Source organism: Pinus tabuliformis, chromosome 4_1 (assembly GCF_031772625.1).
Source record: "Pinus tabuliformis cultivar Carrire ecotype Pingquan chromosome 4_1, CPIR1, whole genome shotgun sequence".
Taxonomy (NCBI): domain Eukaryota; kingdom Viridiplantae; phylum Streptophyta; class Pinopsida; order Pinales; family Pinaceae; genus Pinus; species Pinus tabuliformis.
In genome coordinates this window covers 265,040,643-265,061,678 of record NC_142303.1, presented here as the reverse complement: position 1 = coordinate 265,061,678, position 21,036 = coordinate 265,040,643, and the positions used below count along the sequence as shown (strand labels likewise).

At 38.4% G+C, this 21,036-nt stretch overlaps 1 long non-coding RNA gene across 2 annotated transcripts; it reads right to left on the bottom strand.

Annotated features, from left to right (window-relative positions):
• Window positions 1–1,407: 1,407 nt before the first annotated feature.
• LOC149175283 (uncharacterized) lies at window positions 1,408–2,704 on the bottom strand. Of its 2 annotated transcripts, XR_016258541.1 has the most exons (3): window positions 2,067–2,704; window positions 1,881–1,973; window positions 1,408–1,708 (listed from the first exon to the last, which is right to left on the bottom strand). It is a non-coding gene; the product is annotated as an uncharacterized LOC149175283 (long non-coding RNA). The 2 variants fall into 2 exon arrangements; XR_016258542.1 differs by lacking the exon at window positions 2,067–2,704 and having other exon boundaries at window positions 1,881–2,059.
• Between the last annotated feature and the right edge of the window lie 18,332 nt (window positions 2,705–21,036).

The window sequence follows — 21,036 nt, the reverse complement described above, 5'->3', positions numbered from 1 at the left end:
CTTTGGTGCCTATCTTTGCACCATGTGTTGAATTTGATTTAGCACCAAATTTTGCATCCATTTTTGTGCCCATTTTTGCATCTTTTTTTGGACCATTTTTTACATCCACATTTACGTTTGATTTTTCTCCATTTTTCCCATCTCATTTTGCACCATATTTTGCGTCATTTGTTTCATCCAATTTTGCATCATTTTTAACACCATCTCTTGCATCTAATGTTACATCATTTTGAGCATCCAAATTTGCATTTATATTTGCATCTTATGTTGAGTCATGTGTTGTGTCCACCTTTGCATCTTATTTTGTGTCTAATGGTACATTCAATTTAGAGCCATTTTTTGCGTCTACTTTTGTATTTGTTTTTACACCAAGTTTTGCATCCAATTTTAAGCTATTTTATGCCCCTTTTTGCACCATTTTTTTGTGTCTACTTGTGTCCAATGTTGCACCATTATTTACACCGACTTTTTCATCCAATTTTGCATTTTTTTGGTGTCTAGTTTTACATCGTTTTCACCATCCAAATTTGCATCTTTTTTGCCTCATTTTGTGTCCACATTTGCATATAATTTTGTGTCTGAGTTGGAGCCTAAATTTGCATGTGATTAGGAATCATTTTTTACATCCAATATGGCATCCTTGGTTTCACCTTTTTTCAGCCCCATTTTGCATCTTGTTTTATGTCTTTTCTTACATCTTTTTTTTTTCCTTTTTTTGCACCCAAGTTTGCATCCCAAATTTACACCATTATTTGCATCATCATTTGGCATATTAATTTGTAACGTTTTTTGCTTCTTTTTAACGCTCAACTTTGCATCTTATTTTACATCTAGTTGTTGTCTTTTTTTGCATCTAATTTGGTGCCCATTTATGTGTCCTTGTTTTTGCCCAATTTGATATCCTTTTGTATGCCATGTTTTGTTCCCTTCTTTGTGTCAACTATTGCACAATTTTTCACTTCTAATTTAAAACACTTTGTATGTCAATTGTTTGCATTTTGTATTAATTCCTAGTTTAACATCCAATTTTGCATCCATGGTTACATCTGCATTTGACTTCTTATATAGAGTATATTTTTCTTTACATATATGACCCCCTTTATAGATTCATAGTGAAATATATGATAGTTTCTAAATATCATTAAAGCAGATATCACAATTCAAAATCATTTGTAAAGAAATTTAAGAGAAATTGACAACATCCATCCAAAAAAATAACAATGTGTCATTAACAATTTTCAAAACATGTATAAAATAGCAACATAATACTAATAAAATCAGTATTATTTTTAATCAAAACAAGTAAAATTCAAATATGATTAACAAATCAAAATATTTCATGAATATCGTTATTCTACGATAAATTAACAACATACATAAATCAAACTCATCGTATGATTACAAAATCAAAATGTCTCATTGATATAGGGTAAATTCACAACACCCATCTAAACATAACAATGTCATTCTACACAATAATTTCTTCATAAAAAACAATGCATGTGCATGCCTAGCTACCACCACCAAGATCATCCTCATGATCATCTTGACCATCCTCATTACTCTGATCCACATCATCACCAACACCGCAACTATCATCATCATCTCCTCCTTCACCACCATCATCCTCATCCTCATCCTCATCATCTCCTGATATATGTTGAACATAATTTGGATCATCGTCTTGGCAATCATTACCTATAGCATTCTGACAAAAAAAATCAATATTACATGTTAGTATTAATTACATAACACAACGCATGTTTTTGTTATACAATGTTAACCATAAAATGAGGTAAGATATAATATCTAATAGTACTAAAAAATAAAATGAAAATATGGTTTAAAAGTATATTGGAAATCCAACTAAAATTACATACCATAGAGTCCATCCAAACAACAAATTCAACCCATCTCTTTTGCTGCAGCACCTCCTTTTCCAAATGATTTGGAGGTCTTCCATATTTTAGTTCCTATCAATCAGTAAATAGGGAGAAATTAGATAACAGTGACTTTCTTCTAGTACAAAATTTATTAAAAAAATATCACATGTTTAATATACTTACAAAGGTTGTTATCAGTGCTTTTAAACCTTTCTAGCCACTAAGATGAGTGACTTTTGTCTTAGTTAACCTCGCCTTGGATGCCTTGTCCTTAAACATAAACCAATTCAATTTATTTTCACACAAATACATGTCTAAGATACTTATAAGTATTAATACATTCTAAATAATGTTTAATGAAAAATTCAATACCTGAATGCTCTCATTGCCGGCTTTTCTTTGTGCATCCAACTTCTCATATGATTTTACAAGTTCTTTCCATACTTTAAAAGGTATGTCAATAGGTCTTTGTTTCAGTCTTTGATCTTGAGGCATTTTTTTAATTTTTCTTGTTTGGTTAAAAATTTTGGTTAAAAAAAACCGAACAAGTAATTCACATCAATGGCATGGGGACTCTATGGATATGTGTAAAAAAATGGCTATAAAGAAAACATCCAAAAAACATATGAGCTCTCCCTTTGATGGTCACTTGGGGCATATGGCTAGAAAGGAACAACTCCATTTTTGAAAATCAAGGACAATCCTTTCTCAAAGTCCTTCCTAATATTTGCTCCAAATGTCTTAAAATGAAAAACAAAATTCAAACGTCATCCTTAAACATCTCCCTTAAATATAACGTTGGACCATAAATTCTTCATTTTTATTTTTATCGGCTCTGGAATGATTTTTCTATATGCAATTATATAATGAAATATGTGTGCACTAATGAAAAAACATTGAGTTTCATTTTTCATAATCACAAACAATGAAAAAAGAATCACACGTAACTAGCATCATTTTGGAAATTTTATATTTATTAAAAATCTTTAACATGTTTTCCTCCCATATCTCATAAAAAGGTGTGAAATTTTTTATATACTCTCCAATAAGCACTACAACAAAACCAGCAATTTGGAGGTTTTACACTAAGTTTTTCAACATCGAGCTTACTAGGGCTTGCACCACCGGGGTTATTAGTAAGAATCTCATGAGGTTTGCATAGCCATGATTATTAGAATCAAAATAGTAGGATTTGCACTAAAAAACAGTTCATAGTGCTTTCCTGCTGGGGAGAAAATCACAAGTTCAACTTCTGCAATGCAGAGCACCGAGAGCTCGTAAGATTTCTTCAGCAATCCACCTATGTTTGGAAAATGTAGCCTGCCTGCTGGCGATGTTCTCAATCCTCTTCCTCTGCATCTTTCCCCTCACTATTCTTGTATGTCCTCTTTCGTTTTTCCCTCCAAACAAACCCTCTCAAATTGAGAAAGCAGAACAACTCACTCGATGAGAATCCGAATCCAATTATCGCTTCTAACAATAATCCAATACGATACCAGAAGTGATTACACAAAACCTCATTGACTCTTCATTTGTTTGGAAAAGAGCCAAGCATAAACTTCTGACGAGGGTTTCCGTCTCAAGTCTGGCTCGCAGGACGTCACTTAGTCAATTGCGAGAAAAGTTTTCCACCTGCCTGTCGCATACGGTTTGTCACACTATATATTAAAATAAGGTTGATCATACTAACAATAAGGTTGTATAGTGTAAAAGGAGGGCTCTCCTGACTGCATTTAGTTGGTTTATAGAAAAGATTGTTGGAATGTGTAATGTCAATGCTCTGCTAACTGTTTTTTAAGCATTTGGAAGTATTAAAACCCCCTAGGATAATTAATGTAAGACCTGTTAATTAATGTGTAAAGATGGCTATTGTCCTTGGGCTACCTTAGCTGTTCGTGTTTAGTGATCTGTGGTATTATGACTCCTCAAGTCACTATTAAACCATGAGAACCATGCCCAGGCAGACTAGTGTGACATTGTGGATGAGAACCAAAACTAGACTCCTATAACCTCCTTTTTCATCCTTTAAATTGCAGAATTAACTGATTGTTCTAGTAATCGTTCTTGAGCACCTAAAGATGTGCACCCTAAATAATAAGAATAATACCTTGTAACATATGAATAGTCCATCCTGTGCATGTAGGATATGCACATGAGGTCCAATAAAATCACTAACCAGAATACCAGGTGTTATTAAAGCCTCTACAGGTTGATATATATGAATGTTACAGTGTGCAGGAGTATGATTCAATTCCATACGAAAATACAAAACATCTGATAGGATTTCCTTATACCTCATAGGCAAACAACCATTGTCCCTTCTATAGATGAGCAGAATAAGTGCTTGGTTCTCTACACTAAATAAAGACAAAGTATAGTACTTATTGCTGACAAAATAGGATTTAAATCGCGGTTCAATTGCTTGACATTCAGCTGGTCACAGAATTGTAGAGTGCATAATCATAAGTGATGTTGCGAGCCTCATTGCTCAAAGTCTAAGGGTCTTGCGAGCCATAATCACAACCATGTATGGAATATCTTGTGATTATGGCATTTTATGAGGTCAATTCTTGTGAAGACATTTCAGTTTATAATAAATTTTGAACCTCAACAGAGTTTTGGCAAGACCTGGCTGAGCTAGGACATCAACAACACAGCTGATATGAATGACATAATCTAGCCTCAAGAGGGAGCCTCTTTTGTTTCATCACTCTAACAATCTATGAAGTGGTGGAAAGCATAACAACTTCCCCTTGAATATGACACCTAAACTGAGTACAAATCCTAAATGATGCAGCCTTTGGTGCATGTCTCTCAAAGTATCGATATTTCAAATGTTGAAAGCTCTTGTGCCCATTTGATATGCATTCGATTGCAGTTCCCCTGAAGAAAGAATCTTATAAAGGTGAGGCCATGGCCAATATGTTAGCCATATCCATTGGAGTTGCCATTGCTTGACAACTTTAGTGTGATCAGTCCCACCATGATTCACATGTGTTGTAGGGAAAAGTATCCAATACGGAATGACCCTATCCCACTCTAAGGGTGATAGTACCTCAGCAACAACCGAAGCAAAGCTATCTAAGATTTCTTCTTTATGAAAGTAAAACAGGGGAGAAAGGGATCCACTAACCGATGTCTTTCGCTAATGATTGATCCAATCTTCTCTCCTTGCTGCTTGCTCCCAGCTCCTTGCTCTTTCACTGGCCCAGCTACACAAAGATCCTGCAAAAAGGCAAGAGAGGGAAACTACAAGAAGCATACATTCATAATTGATTCAAGGATTAGAATAAATCAAATACACAAGTATAACAATACACCATTGAGACACATGCATATAGAAGAACCTCAAATGCTTTATTAATGGAAGAAGTAAAGTTCAAGGAGTGTTACAACCATAAGAGGCCCAATCCAGCAACACCTCCCAGCAGAAAGAAATCTCCTCTTCAACTCCTTCAAAGCAATCACCCAATAGCTCTAAACTCAAACCAACAGCACTTCCTTACATTCACAAAATTCCAGCCCCCTTAGACCTCATGAGAGAGCTCTATATATAGGAGTTTTGGAGAAAGGATGAGTCAGCTTGAGGCTCGCTTCAAGCTGACTAGTGTCCTCTCTCACTTCAGTTATACTTCAGTTCTTGAGTCCACTTGGAGATCCTTGCTTCCACTTGGAGTTTAAGAACCTCTTACTCATCATTAGGCGAATTCCCTGATCCAAGTGTCATTTTGGAAGCTTCCTGGGCATTGACACCTTGAGGAATGACTGTGCCACTTGTCCAATCTTGCTTAACGCAGGTAGCCTTTGTTGGATTTGACATTCAACGCAGGTACAGAGAGGGGCAGTTGACATTCAGCGCAGATGCTCAGTGGAGCAGTTGACATGATCCAGAAATTGCTTGTTTTTGAGTGTTTTCAGGTGGAGAACTGATTTTCAGTGTTGTGGTTTGCTGACCTTGTTCCTCTAGGGGTAGGAACAACATGTTTAGGGACTTTGGATCCCTTAGATTATGGACATTTCATGCTTCATGCTGCAAGGCACAAAAATGTCTATAACAGTTGCCCCCTAAAGCATGAGGTCGTTTATCGGGTGAAATGCTTTATCAGGAGGATCCGAAGTTCATTCAATCGCTGAGAGGTGACCTGTAATAAGATACAATACAATACATTATTTTTCATTCTGCTTTCATGATCTAGCTGAGGCGGGCATTCCCATGCTCAGCTTTATAAATTCATTTTGGTACATAGAACAGACGATCGTCTGATGGTAGACTGATAATTCTCTGCTGAAATTATCATCCTTTGAGTAGGATGATCATCTGCTGCAATGATGTACATGACAAATGTCTTTATATTTCCTGAATATATATTGCAGCCCGGATGGATGAAACTAGATCCGGGGTCTTCAAACTCGTTCGATCTTCACTCTAAGTACAAGTCGATCCATGTGAGAATTGCGCTGAAGTCGAACATGGAAAGACATCGCTTGATTACCGGTCAATGATGTAAACCGTTAACAAGCGCGAGAGGAATCACCGATAATGATAATGATCCTCAAGGTACTGCAGTACAATTCACGTGGTGTGAATAAAGGACTTGGCGTTGAACACCACGCAAAATCTTCTGGTCGAAGGTCATTGATGTATACCTGTCGCCGGAAGTGAGAAACTTGCCATTGAGGCATGCAAGCTTCAAAGTACTGAGGGGGTTGTTCCTAGATCAACTTCTTGGATAATGAGCTGAAGTCGACAAGAAGCGATCCGTCAAAGGAGGGCCTTAATGAATCCCACATCAGTGACACGGAACGGAGCTAATGATTTTAGTGGAGGTGAATACAATCTGTGACATATGATTCAGGGTGGCGATCATGGATGGATGAAGGATAATGTATGGCAGTGGATGGGACACGGTTGACTCTTTCTGAACGACATCTCTTGAAAATATAACGACACTGATGCGATGGATCGGTAGCATTACCCCAAATGTGGATGGTTTGGCGAAGACCATGGTGATGAGACCGGTGAATGGAACAACCCAACCTGATGTGGTACGGAGGAAAAGTGTCATGTTCAAGAGCGACTTGCTACCATTAAAGCTTTGAGGTTCTCCCAATTTTTCCCCAGTCATTTCTGACCAGTACCTCTTTATTTTTGTCAAGCTTGAGGAGGATAACATATGCTTGTTCTATAACCTGCCCTTTGGGCAAGCCCATCGCTATATTTTAACGAGCCTAGCGATAGGGAAACTCGTTCTCGTCTAAAGACAAGTTTGTCGCTATTTAATCATTTTAACGAGTCTAACGACAAGGAAAACTCGGTCCTTTTCATTTTTAGAGAGTCTGAAAAGGTACAGAAAGTTAACTCCAAAATTCATTTTTCGTCATCTAATCCCTTAAGTCCGAAAAAGTATAAAACAATACAGAAGGGATGAGTTTTCGGTACTTTTAACGAGCCGAACAAAACAAGCGCTCGATCTTTTTGTGCAATAATCCCTCAGGTCCAAAAAAGATTAAAATCTAGAGGAGGGATAGCTCTTCCGGTCGTTTAACGAGCTGGAAGGCCAAAACTCGGCAAACTTTTCATATTTTACGAGTCAGATGAAAAGAGCTCAAAGAAGACTCGTCTTTTGAGGAACGAGTGATAAACAGGGATAGCAGCAGATTCCAGGTACAGGTTGGAATTTTCCAATCACGGCAGTGTCACAAGGATGGCTAGGTGAAATCACTCTTCGCAGCTGTTCCTCAAAATGGGTAAACAATCATATGGAGGTGAACGATCGGCCAAATGACGGTGGAGGTGACAGGTGCAAACACGACCAAGGCTTTTTATGGCTGATGAATTTACGATCACAATGGTTATTTACCGGAAATAGGTTCATTTTTTATTTAAAAATGAGCTTAAACTCTGGGGGAAACATTGCTCACTGCTTTTATTTATTTTTTAACGAGCATGAAGACCGCGTTAAAACTGCTCGGATCTTGCATTTATTTTTTAACGAGCATGAACTTTATGCTAAAACTGCTCGATTATACCAGTCATAAGATAAGAAATGTCTCCTGTGAGATCTCTATTTTTTAAGGAGTTTCATCTTCACTAAGCTTTACTCCATCTCATCCTTTCTTTATGCAAGTTCGGAAACGACCAATCCAAAAAACAGATAAATAACCGCTCTTTGCTTGCACTCCAAAAGGTTTGCATGCCCCCAGGTATAAAATACAATTTCAAGGTTGCCCCTACTTATCCGATAAAACATTTGTTTTAAAGGGTGAGGCTTACCTCTTTCTGGTTACCCAAAGATTGTCTCGTTAATCTTTCAAACAAAACACTTCCTCGGCAATGTCTATCGAAATAGACAAGGGTGAATGACTGTTGTCAAACACGTAACTTTGACAAAAGAATCCTATTCTAGAACAACCCCTCTTCCAAATACGGACGGGGTACGGACTAGTCATATTCTTTCGCGGAAATTCTACCTTATACCCAGGGTTTCTTCTGCCCGAAGCAGACCAGGATGCATGCCCCCTGGGTTCCAGTCCCATCTTTCCGAATCACTCGCATTCATCGGGAAGGAGGACTGGGGGTGGAGACATTTCTTGATTGAATAGACCATTCAGGGTTGGTATTTGACTATTTGCGATGCGTGATCCTGGAAATGAAAGTTGGTCTACGAGCTTGACCACTCTTCCTTCGTGTGGAAAACACATTACTCTAAAGAGTGAGGAGACTATTGCCCCCATGCAATATATATAGTCTCGTCCAAGGAGTAGGTTATAATCCAAGGGTCCTTGAACGACCATCACGTTCATTTGAACGGTCTTCCCTTTCAATGTAACAGGCACATTGGGGAGGATCCCTAATGGTCGACTGGTTCCTTTATCAAAACCCGAGAGATTTCTTATCTCAGGAAAAAGCGCCGGGGAACCCAGTGCTTTCCAAGCAATAGAGGAAAGGATACTCACAGATGCCCCTTCATCAATGATAGTGCCAGCCATTATCATTCTGTATATTTGGACAATGATTCTGAATGGTATACCGGCTGGCAACCGGGGTCTGCCTAGTTGGTTCCAATCAAAGGATACAACCAGGTTGCTTGGTGGTGGGACCGAATATACGGCCGGATATGACCCTGACGATGTTCCTTCCTGCGATAAAGGAATGGGCGCATTGCCCTGATGCTCATCAGAGTCTGTGTTGATGAAAAGAATCTGGATGGTGTCATCCTTATTCTCTTCAGTGAGGGTGTCATTTGAAGATGAATCTTCAATGACGGTGTCATCTGAAGATGAAACTTCTGAAGGGAGAACCAGGTCAACTGCCGTTTCGACCTTTGGACTTTCGTCCGGTCTGGATTCAGTAGGTTCATTTTCAGTGACTGACGCTTCAGCCGACCACTTGAGCGGGCCAGCTGTATTTTCAACCAACGAAGGACTTGGCACGAGTTTTTTGTATCCAGGAGGAAGTCTCAACGGTGAAACCGGACGATCTTCCAAAACTCTTTTCGCTTCGTCTAAGAAGGGACAACGGTGGATGGCGTGATCGCCTTCACACAGTCTGCAGGGAGATCTTACTCCCCCTCTTTGTCTTGAACCTTCACTTTCACTGGTTGACGGTAAGCATTCAACATGGCTATCAGAGGTTGATGCTCCCGAATTGTGCAAACGAGGGGACCAGTCCCTTAGTATCCGGGGAATACAGGGACAATCTCTATGGAAGTGGTCTCCTCTACATATGACACATGGCGATTTAGGCCCAGTCTGTGCTGTGTGTGGATTTTTGTCAGATGTCTTTTGCTTGCCCCCAGTCGCCTTAGGCTCCTTCTTCTTCTTCTCTCTCTTCTTCTTTTCCTTCTTCTCCATGGGAGCTTGGCTTTTGCCGGCTCTACCTTGCGAAGATGAAGGATTGGAGGAAGAGTTATAGGAAGTAGAAGGCTGGTGGGCAGCTCTAGACTGATCTAACTGTTGACTCGACTGTTTAGGAACCATGGTGTTTTGAACTACATTGGTTGAGAATAGCCAAATTGGCAGGCCAATTGTCAGTCCTGGAAGCGACAATGTGGCCATGTGGGGCGCACCAACTTCTCCCCAAGAGGAGAAAGGACTAGGATTTCTATCATGGGGAATTCCTTGGTTGGGGCGTTCCATGTTCTCAACCTACAGATCAACGCAGGAATAGGAGGTGATTATGTTCCGTTTAAAATAAATTTTATAACGACGCTTTAGACACAACTTGCTTTTTCACTTTTTAAGAGTCAAGAAAAAGCTAAAGATGACTCTAGTCTCCTTCGATGTTTTAACGAGCCCGAAGTGACAAATGCTCGGTTGGACTTTTTCAGTTATAGAGTTTGAAAAAGGCCAAAAGAAACTGCTCTGGAGATCTAGGCAGAGGGTGTGCCAAACCTTTCGCGAAACCACAGAATACGTTTTACGGTACGGGTGGTCGATCTTCGTGAATGCTGTGTTCACTGCATCGCGATCAGTAGGGCGGCCGACACGGCTTCCTAAGGATAAAGGCTTTGTTCCTATAGGGGTCTCCCAATATATACGCGACGGTACGTGGGAGCACAAGTCCGTATTGATACTTATCGCTTCACCGTGGAGGAATCACCCAACCACTCAATGCTAAGATATCACGTTTAACGACGCCGGAACACGTCTCTAGCTTAGACCTCTATGTGTTTGCGTTATGTTTCAAAGCGTTGTTATGTAAATTCAATTCATTTTAAGTTGATCTTGTTTAGCAGTTTGCCTTTATGGATCACCACGAGATGTATATACAACTTCCTAAATGCAGTCTAAGATGATAAGCAAGCTTTTCAATCTTTCAACTTTGAAAATCTTAACTACTGAGGGAAAAGAAAGACATCATCTTTTCACACAGATCATAGAGAACACACTAATGCACTTTTCCCTAAATCAACATGCAAGCTGTCAAAATGCACATGCACAATGCAGGTATTTCTTTTCTCTTTCTTAATGTTGATGTATTACAAAAAGAAAGCTGTTGTATAATTTTGAATTCAATTTCAAGTGAAAGCAAACAAGCTTGTCCAAAATCAAAAGACACCTTAAGATTTACTTGTTTCGACACTAGAAATATATAAATTCAAACCATATGACGAAAGCAAAAGCTCAATCAGCTATGAACAGCAAACAAACTAACTCTTAAGATCACTACGACACTTATCACAGTTCTGGATCTAAGAGGCCACAGCAAGACTAGTTCGCTTTTCGTTATGGGAAACTGTAAATGATGTAAGAAATACACAAAGAACAAACACAGTTTCTTTATACAACCGAGGCGGAATAGTGGCAAGGAAAGTTGGTTTCAGATAGGTATATTGACTGGTAACAGGCTGCAAAAACAAGGGTGAAAACAGGGCAAGAAACAGCAGGGAACCCCAGTAGCACAAGGCAAGACTGGTTCAGCGCAGGTAGTACACTGTCAGTTTGACATTCAGCGCAGGTAGCCCCTTCGGGAACTGCGCTGAAATGTAGACTGCCTTCACAGTGCCTGCACTGAAGAATGAAACTTTCGTTTCTCTTGGTTTCCGGGTCACAGATTGCTCAAAAATTCACAGTTTTTGGCCAAATCAGAAGTTATCAATCAAGTACACACTAAAGGGTAATTAGGAGGATGAAAAGCTATCACTAAGAGCTGTTCAGAGTCCTTGTGGATCAGCTCTTCAAATCATAAACATGCCCAGAAACTGAGCTAGAGTAGCTGCCCTCTACTTTGCATTTGAAAGATCCAAATGCAGTTCGATTCGGTACTCCCTGTGTTTATGAAATGAATAGCAAAAACACAAACAACCAACAAGATACGATCCCCAGCGGAGTCGCCAATTTGTTGTAGGGAAAAGTATCCAATACGGAATGACCCTATCCCACTCTAAGGGTGATAGTACCTCAGCAACAACCGAAGCAAAGCTATCTAAGATTTCTTCTTTATGAAAGTAAAACAGGGGAGAAAGGGATCCACTAACCGATGTCTTTCGCTAATGATTGATCCAATCTTCTCTCCTTGCTGCTTGCTCCCAGCTCCTTGCTCTTTCACTGGCCCAGCTACACAAAGATCCTGCAAAAAGGCAAGAGAGGGAAACTACAAGAAGCATACATTCATAATTGATTCAAGGATTAGAATAAATCAAATACACAAGTATAACAATACACCATTGAGACACATGCATATAGAAGAACCTCAAATGCTTTATTAATGGAAGAAGTAAAGTTCAAGGAGTGTTACAACCATAAGAGGCCCAATCTAGCAACACCTCCCAGCAGAAAGAAATCTCCTCTTCACCTCCTTCAAAGAAATCACCCAATAGCTCTAAACTCAAACCAACAGCACTTCCTTACATTCACAAAATTCCAGCCCCCTTAGACCTCATGAGAGAGCTCTATATATAGGAGTTTTGGAGAAAGGATGAGTCAGCTTGAGGCTGGCTTCAAGCTGACTAGTGTCCTCTCTCACTTCAGTTATACTTCAGTTCTTGAGTCCACTTGGAGATCCTTGCTTCCACTTGGAGTTTAAGAACCTCTTACTCATCACTAGGCAAATTCCCTGATCCAAGTGTCATTTTGGAAGCTTCCTGGGCATTGACACCTTGAGGAATGACTGTGCCACTTGTCCAATCTCGCTCAGCGCAGGTAGCCTTTGTTGGATTTGACATTCAACGCAGGTACAGAGAGGGGCAGTTGACATTCAGCGCAGATGCTCAGTGGAGCAGTTGACATGATCCAGAAATTGCTTGTTTTTGAGTGTTTTCAGGTGGAGAACTGATTTTCAGTGCTGTGGTTTGCTGACCTTGTTCCTCTAGGGGTAGGAACAACATGTTTAGGGACTTTGGATCCCTTAGATTATGGACATTTCATGCTTCATGCTGCAAGGCACAAAAATGTCTATAACAACATGGGCTTCTACTCAACACTGGCTGTTGCTATTGTAAGAGTCTTCAAGCTCGTTGAACCCATAGTATTGATAAGTGTATTCTTTGGGTCTCTGGTTTTCAAATTATGCCTATGTTTTCCTCTCAGTATCATTATTTCAAATGTTGAAAGCTCTAATTCCCATTGCTGTGTATTTGATTGTGGTTTCCCTAAAGAAAGAAGCTTATAAAGGTGAGCCCGAGGCCAATATGTTGGCCATATCCATTGGAGTTACTATTTCAGCTTATGGGGAGGCCAAGATGAATGCATGGGAGGTGATTCTCCAGTTAAGTGCAGTTGCATGTGAGACTACCCAATTGGTTCTCATACAAATTCCACGAACATCAAAAGGGATTAAGTTGAATCCCATCACATCTTTGTTGCTCCTTGTTGCCTTGTTTTTCTCAGCACCCCCTGGGCCTTAGTAGAATACCCATTTCTGATAATCAGGGTCTCTTCCTTTGATTTGGATTACATGACATTTCTGCTTGTGCCTTGGCTCTTAATCTTGCAGTGTTTCTTCTGATAGGAAAGACTTCAGCCTTGACTATGAATGTTGCTGGTCTTGTCAAGGACTGGCTGCTCATAACATAATCTTTGTCTGTAATAAATGAAAAGGTTACAGTCATAAACTTGAGTGGGTGTGGACTGGCTTTTCTGGCTGTCTGTTACTATAATCATTTGAAACTTCAAGCTCTCAAGTCCAATGAAAACCAACCAACGTACCTCAGCAGTGCAGCTGATGCCAATGATGAAGGAGAAGGTTTGATAATGACGAGTGGGAGATTCTCAATCAGAGATTCAGAACCAGTAGAGAAAAATCAAACTCAAGCTTCAGGATTAGGTATTTAGATCATTAATATTGTCTTGTGCTAGAGATTACTGTTCTTGGATTGGCTCCTCTATGCCCAGATCTATTTGCAGGGAACAGGCCAATCATTCACAGTGAAGAAGATAATGACAAGATTAGTGTATAATGATGGACAGGATGGTGCCATGGTGCCAACCTAAATCTCAAGTAAGGAGACATCTGTTCATCAATTTGTCAAGAAGCATGGCCTACAATTCAATTGCTCTAAGCCTATCACTTCTTCCACCTGTCAAATAAATTGTTTCCTGTTTGTTTAGTTGACTATGGTTCTAATAAATATACTATTGTTTGATGTAAAAAGACAAAACAAAACAAAAAATATGGAAAGTTGTGACCCCATTTTCTAACTACAAATTGAAATCGGATTACCATAGTGACCACCTCTGCTTATTGGAATAAAAAAGGGGGTGGGTTATGCACAATCCTCCGTATCATTTTCTATTACCAGAGATAATTAAAGCCACCCTAAACTCAAGTCTTAACTATGCTGATAGGGTGTTTGGGGAGGGGGATCCCTTACCAACCCACTATAATCTGCACAAAAGCATCCTAAGAACATATGCAAAATGCTCTCCTATCATCTAATGTCCAAGCAAGGAAACTCTTGAAAATATTATCTCTGCTCTGCTGAATGTAGGGCTAGTCTAATAGGTGGAAGGTGCCATACTCTGGATCAGTCTGGAGCTGGTTTACCCCTAATGGGTGGAAGGTGCCATACTCTGGATCAGTCTGGAGCTGGTTTACCCCTAATGGGTGGAAGGTGCCATACTCTGGATCTGTCTGGAGCTGGTTTACCCCTAATGGGTGGAAGGTGCCATACTTTGGATCTGCAAAGTATCTATCTGGAGCTGGTCCATAACTCGCTCTGATTATGTATGGCCTAGTCTAATAGGTGGAAGGTGTCATACTCTGGATCAGTTTGGAGCTGATTTACCCCTAATGGGTGGAAGGCGCCATACTCTGGATCTGTCTGGAGCTGGTCCATAACTCGGTCTGATTATGTATGATCTGTAACCTAATATGGCACAACCCCGAACAGGCATCAAAGATGTTGATTGACCACCAAGGCAGAAGGTTGAGGTGAGATCCCATCTAAAGTTGGAAGGAAAGAAACTATGGATAAAATCTTGGTTGCTCCTCTGAATCCGGGGTAGAATAACAATTAGGAAGTACCTTGTGTAAATGATGAAACAACATAGAAATGCTCCCTTAGTGCTTCCAGATGTATACCAATTAATGAGCATTCAAGTGTTATTTCAAATATGAATCAAATTTGAAACAATGTCAAAATTTTCCAAAATTCAAGAGAGCAGTCCTGTAAATGAAATCAAAGTTTAGATTCCAACATACAATGGTCAAACTAGTTCCAAATAAACACATTAATGATGTTCAGATATGACAGAAAGACACCAGCACCAAAGCACAAGACTATGTATGTAAAACAATGCATCCACAATAATAATAATAAAAAATAAAAATAAAAAATAGAAGATATATACTAGTTCCAAAACAAGAAAGTTTACATAACAATGATGCAAATAAACCCCAAAGTTTGATCATTCAGGACGTTAGCATGATCTCAAGAATTCTGCAGTAAAAGCTAGTACTTGAACTCCTCGTAACAGAAGATAGAACCAGTGTGATGCTAGTATTATTGAGTGGATGTTTGGGCTGTTATCAGCACTGATTTAGTTTTGGATATACCTGAGATATCAGTCATGCAAAAATTTTCAAAAAGGAAACGTTTTGACAGAGCAGAGTGTGATCTGGTTGCAGAGTAGCAAACCTTGTTCATAAATTCCAAAGGGCAGAGAGATAGGCTTGTTCATGCGTTAATGTGAGTCTTTAGAAGATGTATCAAGCTATAAAATACCAAACCCATCATGAATACTTGCAGATTAGAATAATGTGATCTCAAACTCCAGACATCGAACTTCAATAACATAAATCATTCCAATTATATTAGTCAAATTGTTCATCTTGTTTTGGCATGACTCTGTCCTTGGAGATGTTCTCTGTTGCTAGATTTATCAGAATGATTGCAAGAAAGCAATGGAAACAGGCTAAAAATTAAACTGTTTATGCAGTCAATTGTTCCATCATGAAAGTGACTTGGAAGGCGTGGATCTCATGCATTTGAATGTTATGATGAGCAATAAATGATTATTATGCCATTTGTGTGTTTTATCTCTCATAAACAGATTCAGATCTGAAAAGAATTAGATTTGTAGCCCTGAACGTCAAGCAATTAGGGCAGAATTTATTCAACTTGCCAAGCAAGTTGTTCACCTTGATTTAGGGTCGACGCTTCTGTAATGTGTAGATCAAGAAAATGGTGCAACACTTACCCTAAATCCTTAGTATGTGAACTTACACAGGAACTAATGGAAATTTCAAGCCTCCTGCAAACAATTCTGCCTAAGGATAACGCAAATGACAAAAAGGTAATTTGTATCAACAGGATGACCAATGTCAAATATTTTTTTTTGGGAAGATTAGAAAACAGTCAGTCATGATTTTGGCAAAAGTGAAAAATCAGTTGCCAGTCAGAAGATGCATATATTTTTGCCTAATTAATATATACATTTTTTTTCTTTGAAAAAAAAAAAAAAAAAAAAAGGTCAAATATTATGTAGAATATTACAAGAAGGAACATAGGTTATCAATAAATGGATTCCAGCTATAACTGTGAAAAAACTTATTAACCTCGGAACCATTCTGCAATCACAAGAAATTAACATAAAAGCCACTTATCCCTGCCTGATAAATAAAATAAAATAAAAAAATTAAGAAAAATCTCATCCAAGACTTTCACAATGAACTCTGGGAGCAAGAGTAAATCAAATTGAAATTGACCAGCCTCTGCTTTTTTCAATCTTAGAGGAAGTACTAAAGAATTTACAAACCGTTTCTCTGTTTTAAACATCTTATACACTCCAAGATAATTGAAAATTATTCCATTTAACCTGGGATATAGATCAGGACAGACCAATCCTGTAAAATACAATAGCAGTAGATTGAATAAACCATTAACTTGGGGAGGATGAAAAGAATATTTAGTTCCACAGAATTCTATAGAAAGAATAGGAAGTTCCACAAAATTGTAAAATAGAATTCATGGAATGCTAGATGACCAGTCTACAAATCACTTTTATTTAGCTTAGTTTATTTATTAGTGAAAAGTAACCTTAACTCAGCTGCAAACAGTTGTATCTTAGGCAACTACTCTCCATGGTCAGTCCAAATGGTGAATAGAATTCATACTTGCAATGTTCAGAAAGGTTCAAATCTCATGGGGATTATACTGGCCTTGACTCATGAGGACTTCTCACTCTATTCAATGAAGCAAAATAACTTGAGACAACTGCAAGCAACTAACTTGTTTCTGCCTTTCTGGAAAAAGTAATTGAACTCGAATTGTACCACCTTGCTGCAACAAACACATAGTTAGAAAGCTATGTCGCATTGGCTTTGGGACGGGGGGTAGCAGGGATGGTGGGTAAGTTTCCGGAACCACCAGAGTGCACCCCCAAATTTTTCAGGGGACAGAAAGTTGGAGATGGCAATAATATATAAATTATTTTATATATTATAATAATAATAGTAATAGTAATCATAAATATTTAAAATTTTGAAAATAATAAAATATTAAATATAATAATAATAATATTTTTTTCTTAATTCACCACGATAAATATAAAACATTTAAATAAATAAATTCCAATTGCAAATAAGAAACACTGTGAATAAGAATTTAAATAAATTCAAAGAGAAAATTTAAATAGATCCCAAAAGCCACCGTTGATGCCCACCCCCCTGACACTGATAAAGATTATAAATACAGTCAGGGATAAGAATTGCAGAGGAATAACAAGTATTGACTGAGAGTATGATGCACTGGAGTCTGTGAGTGCCAGCGCCGCAGAAAGGAATTGCTGAGAACAATTTTAGAATGATATGCTGAGATGACAGGTAGGATTTAGAAAATTAGAAGTAGGTAGGATTTAGACTTCAGGCAGGTGCAGGGATGGATTTAGGTTATATATATCTATATATATAGATATAATCTTGAACTGTCAGTAGGTTCAAGGGTCAGTTGACTGTCCCAGATATTTTTGTGAGGGACGGATTGGGAATGCCCTAGAAGTTCCCATGTCTCCCATGATGCCCCCAGCTATTCTGGGACATTCCCAAGCCATTTTTAAGTCCCCAAAACACTGGAATGCAGGGTACAAGGGATTTGTCATCAGGCACATGTTGACTCTCCATGCAACATAGTTGGAAAGTAAGAGAGATATGGGAGACACGAGTTGAAAAAAAAAAATTAAAAAAAAAAGAGTCTGAAGTACAAGTTAATTACAAAAATGTAGATGAAAGTAAGAATGACCAAAAATTCTTTCAGTACGAATGACCAAAAACACTCCAGTGGTATTTCATTAAAGAACATAAGTTTATTATTTTGAATCCTGACTGTCTTCTCCCATATAATCAACTTCTAAAAGGTTAAAAATTCCTCTAATGTTTAGCAAACATACAAGTTGCTGAGTCGAGAGAACAAAGGAAGGCAAGTAGCATCTGTCTCCCTCTCAACCCTGCACATCCTACCCCGCACCTAGAATGGTTTCGCTTACTGTAGAGGAGATTTTGTAGCACATAAACAAAAAACTTAAGAGCCACCCTTATTGTCTTTAGCATAAACACTCTCAATAATGAAAAAGAATTTGACTTTGTGTTTAAAATGGCAAATGCATGATGTAGAAGTAGTTTTAGATAAGCTAACTCTAGCTGCTTAGTACTTACTAGATTAGGAATGACTGCCACAGGTTATTCATGGATATAAATTTTAAGATAATGTGTTGGATAGCAAAAGGTTAGAATATGATTTTTATTAGTATATTTGTTGTACTTTGAACTGCAACATTTTGCTTGGAACTGGATACAACTTACGCTTAATTAATTAAGATAAGCTAACTATAGCTGATTAGTAGAATGGGGACGACTTTCAGTGGTTGTTAATAGTAAATTAAAAGTTGGATGAAAAAGTGTTAGAATGAAACTTTTATAAGTTTAGGTTTGTTGTACTTTGAGCTGCAATATTTACTCAGAACTGAATAAAACTTATGCCTGATTAATAGCACATGCAACAAAATATTCAATATAAACATATAAGGGTTTAAACCAGGAATTTCAAGTAAGGAGATGTTAAAGTCCTCTCTTTTTTTGAAAGATGTAAAGCAATGAAAAATATAGCACATACTCAGAATCAACAGGGGAAACCATTATTATCCTCATTTTATTACAAGTTGTATTTTAATAAAATCTTAATTACCCCAAAAATCAAAGCATGCAGCATGAAACGATATTGAAGACGACTGTGCTGAGATATTATCTAAACAGCACTGTTGAATGAAAAGAGATTCAAACTTCCTAATGCCAATCATTTTCTGGGAATGGAACCTAAGCAACATTAAGCTAATTAAGACTCAAAATTTCTGTATTTAAATTTCATAGACAATTTAATTCCTCCAGAGCAGATGGCTTCTCATTGACTTGAAGTGTTTTGAGCTGTATTTTTCACTCAATTTAGGTTCAGCGAGTCATACGATTAGCCCTTGTCACATGCCAGCCAGAGGTCACAAGTTCAAACTGTGCAGAATCAGCAATTGCAAAAGTAAACCTCTCAACGAGCCACTCAGTTCTGCACTTCAACATGTTACATAACACACAAAAGTTCTCGCATTATCTAGAAGCGTGATGATTCATGTTTACAGCCCTAAATTTGATCAACTTAGCAAATCGTTAACAACAAAGACTCAACGAGAACCCTTTTAACATAATGCTACAATTCATTTGAAGGTAAAGCTCAACCTACATGCATAAAACTTCAAATAACATAACAATCAACCCTCAACATAGCATGATAGCCCTTTACACATGCCAGCCAGAGGTGACGAGATCAAGCCCTGGGGTCACCGATTGCCAAAGGCAACATCTCAATGACCTAACAAGTTATGTTCTTTCCGCCACTGTGATCAAAAACTTCTAGGATTTTCTATCTAGCGACTTCATTGATTATCTGTGAAGTTAAGACAGGCTATCCTGATATTTGAACTTTTACCCATGGAAATTAATCTTTCATTCGAAAGGAACACTTCAGTGATTATCTATGAACTTAGGACAGGCTGTCGTGATATTTTAGTTTCACACACGACCATAGAGTTTTGCTTTTAAATGAATACCTCATTGATTATCTCTAAAGTTAGGACAGGCCGTTGTGATATTGGAAGTTTTAAGCATCGAACCGCGCTTTGCTTTTAAAGAAATTGAAATGCTACGTCGGAAGTGATTGTTATCGGGTTTACAGATCCAGTGTAAAAAACATTGGGATTAAATGTTAGAAGTCTAGGATGTAGTGATTTCATGCACTATATTTTTTTAAGTTAGGACGGGCTTAATAAACCTCTAGAATTGTCTAGATGATTAAATCATCGCCTAAATTTGATCTGCATAACTCGAAGAAAACCGTTTTGGGCAAAAAAAAATGCAATTCATTTTAAGGCAAAGCTCAACTTCCATGCTTGAAACCTGAAATATCATAACCTGTCCTAACTTTACAATTTATCAAAGAAATCACTACATTCTGAACTCATCAAGAGAACTAACGCTTCGCATTTCATTTTTGAAAATCATTCGTCACAGGCTATCTCTAAAACGCAACAAGAACCTCTTTATCGCGAATTATTTTAAAGGAAAAAGCTCAATTTTCTTGAAAATATAAATAACGCAACAACATGCCCTAACTTGAAAAACGATCCATGAAATCGGTACCTGGGAAGCTTGAATGAGCTCGTCCAGGGAAGCCGGAGGTGGCAGCTGCTGCTGCTTCTGGCTGTGATAGACCGCGCCCAGTTTCTCTTTAACTCCATGTTTGCTGAGTGAAAACCCTCGCAGCTTCCTCAGAGAAGACTTCATTTTCGCTACAGAGATTTTATGCTTCAGAAACAAAACCTCGAATCACCGTCTTAAAATGCAGAAAACCCCCCCGTCCTGAATCTGTCCGAACTCCATTACGCAAACCTTGCAATAGCCCCTCTGAAACGGTCAAGACATTATTGAGGGTCTTGGTATGAACGGGCATGCTGAAAATGCTCTTGGGCTCTTTTCTCAAATGGAGCACAGTGGCATGAAGCCAACCTACATCACATTCGTGGGTGTTTTGACTGCATGCAGTCATGCCACAACATCTCTGTCAAGACATTTTGTCAAACAATAGACGTGCCATTTCAATACTTGCACATTTCGAATAGAGATCTGTGAGGGAGGTATCTACAAAGATGTTAATCTCAATCTCATTTCTAA